The sequence below is a fragment of the Bufo bufo genome, chromosome 3 (genome assembly GCF_905171765.1).
Source record: "Bufo bufo chromosome 3, aBufBuf1.1, whole genome shotgun sequence".
NCBI lineage: Eukaryota > Metazoa > Chordata > Amphibia > Anura > Bufonidae > Bufo > Bufo bufo.
The window spans coordinates 687,991,579-687,994,787 of record NC_053391.1 but is presented as its reverse complement, the minus strand read 5'-3'; positions in this window follow the sequence as shown (position 1 = coordinate 687,994,787).

The window sequence follows — 3,209 nt, the reverse complement described above, 5'->3', positions numbered from 1 at the left end:
GACTGTAGACCCAAGTCCAGAAAGGTTCTGGCAAGACGCACACACTGCCCAGATATACAAGCAAAGGGATCAGGTAGGTTTTGATAATGTTTACCCTTTCCCTGAGGGTCAAAGACCAACCCTTCCACTGGCCACCCTCTGAGCGGCAATCTCAAGCCTACCATCCCAATTTTGATGGGGGTAATTCCCCTGGCCAAATTCAATGCCGAGGACTTTTGTAGACTCCTGCGGGTCTGGAAGGGTGTCTGGGAGATCAAAACCAGGATCTCCACCTCCCAGCTAGAGACTCTCACACTTATCCCAGTTGATCTTGGACCCAGATGACTCTGAGTAGCGTACTACCTCAGACAGCACCCACTCTGCCTCCCCTCTCGAAGACACAAAGATAGTTACATCATCAGCATACACCACCAACCTCAGTGTGGTCTCCGGAGCTGCCCTGTCCATCCCGAAACCAGCCAATGGCCCACGATCAACCCTTCTAAGGAAGGGATCAATCGAGAACACGTACATTAGTGTGCTCAAAGGACAACCCTGGGGAACCCCAGATCCCACCTCAAAAGGGCAGCCAATCCGACTGTTCACAAGTGGGAAACTTCCCCCTCCTGCATACAAGGTCTTAAGCCCCCCGGCAGGCCATATATTTTAGAAGGACAGACCAGAGGTACTCGTGGTAAACGCGATCAAACGCTTTTGCCTGATCCAAAGACAGCATGTACCCCCTCCAGTGACCTGCCCTGCCTTGCTCCACGGCCTCCCGGATACACTGAGCACAGCACTAAAAGTACTGCGGCCTGGAACAGAGCAATGCTGGGCCCCAGAAAGGAGCTGGGCGTAAACTTCACCAACCGATTAAATAGCACCTTCGACAGAATCTTTCTGTCCACACCAAGGAGCGCTATGGGACGCCAAATCTCAATGTGAAATGGATCTTTACCCTTTGACAGAATGATCAAGGCCGACCTCCTCATTGACTTTGGTAGAGTGCCCGAGGAGAGACACTCATTGAATACCTCAGTCAAGAGGGGAACTAAGGTGTCTTTAAAAGTCTTATAAAACTCAGATGTTAAGCCATCCGGACCTGGCGATTTTTTGGGGTCTGCCCCTGGTTCAGGAACAGTTTCAGCCAGGAAAGCCGATATCTTATCACGATCAAGATTCCTTTTCGCCATGAGATATGAGTAAAAGGATCTGACGACCTCCAAGATCCCTGATCTGGACCTTCTCAGGGAACCCATACTATCAATCAGTCCTGACACAATCTTACTACTCACCGACATCATGTAGTTTCTGTAAGGGTCGGGCAAGTGGTATTTCCCGCAATCCCTCTCAAAAACGAAAAATGCGTGTCTATCATACTGACACCTCATAAGCAAAGACTTTACTCTGGAGGTCTCCTCACTGCTACCCCCAGTCGAGACAAGAAGTTCGAGTTTCCTCCTCAGGCCCTGATACAGGCGGTACCTACTCAGACTCCTGAGGCTCGAGAGCTGGCGGAAGAATCTCCCCACCATTTCCTTGAACATCTCCCACCACTCAGACTTATTGCTGCAGAGATCCAGCAATGGTACCTGGCTCTGAACGAAATCCTCAAAGGACTGTCCTATCTCCACTTCTTCCATGATAGATGAATTGAGCCTCCAGTAGCCTCTTGCTATCCGGAGGGTCTCTGTAACATTCAGATAAAACAAAATGAAACAGTGGTCAGAGAACTCCACCTCCACAGTAGACAAGGCTAAAGATAAGGCTTCCTCCTTTAAATAAAACCTATGTATTCTAGACCTACAACTACCCCTATGATAGGTGAACCCTGGGTGGCCTAGGGTGAGCTTGATATGGACATCCACCAGGCGAGCCTCACTAGCTATACTATTCAGCACGACGCTGTCATAGTCATAAGTCAGCTTGTCCCTGGTCCCTCCCCTATCCTGGCCAAATCTGACAGTCTGGTCTCCTGCAAAAATAAAATGTCAGCTTCAACCCGGCTGAAAAAAATCAAAGGCCGCAAATCTAGTCGTATCTGACTTACTGCTGACAACATTAATGGAAGCCAGCATCAATGGAGTGGGTGCCGCCATGGTTGATTGAATTAGACAGCTTTTTTTCCCACTGCCCATGCCATCCTTTCCATCAGATGATGGCTTAACCCTCCCCACCCCTGAGGACATCTAGTGGGTGGGAGAAGACCTAAAATCTCCCTTTTTTCCTATATGTTTTTACCCTGCTTTTTCTCTTGCCACCCCCCACTTTTCCCATCCATACTTTTGCCATGGGGGAATATTGAGAAGTTGGCATGTTCCTCTTCCTGGATCCTCCTAATTTCCAGTTCACTGTTCCTTTGGGCCTCAGCAGTAGCAACAGCCTCAGGGGCGAGAACAGATGTAGTCCCAGTTTTCCCAGTTGCCTTAGGTTCCCGATACTCGCCTGTCTCCCTCTCCCTTTGGCGTTCTTCTTGACGCAGGCGTCTTTTGCTTACCTTTCCTCCTTGGCCCCTCTGTTCCTTCACCTCTGCCAGCCTCTCCCCCAGCAAAATTGGCCTCACAACTTTATACCACTGGGGTATTGACCGCTTTGGCAAAGGAATGAGGGCAGCGACTAAATGGGTGAACTAAGTCACCACACAGGTGACACCTAATCTCCGCACATGATGCAGTGAGGTGACCTATCTCCACACACAGCGCACACTTCTGTACAGTGCAGTTAGCACTGAAGTGATGATTATGATTATTATATAGTTTATTAGTTAGTGATATTTCAGTACAGTATAATTTTATCTTGTTTGTTATTTAGTAATAGTTCTTTAGAGTTTAATATTATTTATTTGTTAAGTTAATGGTTTTAATGTAGATTAACCCCTTAAGGACTCTGCCCTATTTCACCTTAAGGACTTTTTTGCAAATGTGACCAGTGTCACTTTAAATGCTGATAACTTTAAAACGCTTTGACTTATCCAGGCCATTCTGAGATAGTTTTTTCGTCACATATTGTACTTCATGACACTGGTAAAATGAAGTAAAAAAAAAAACATTTTTATTTACAAAAAAATACCAAATTTACCAAAAATTAGTAAAAAAAATTGCAAATTTCAAAGTTTCAAATTTCTCTACTTCTATAATACATAGTAATACCTCCAAAAATAGTTATTACTTTACATTCCCCATATGTCTACTTCATGTTTGGATCATTTTGGGAATAATATTTTATTTTTT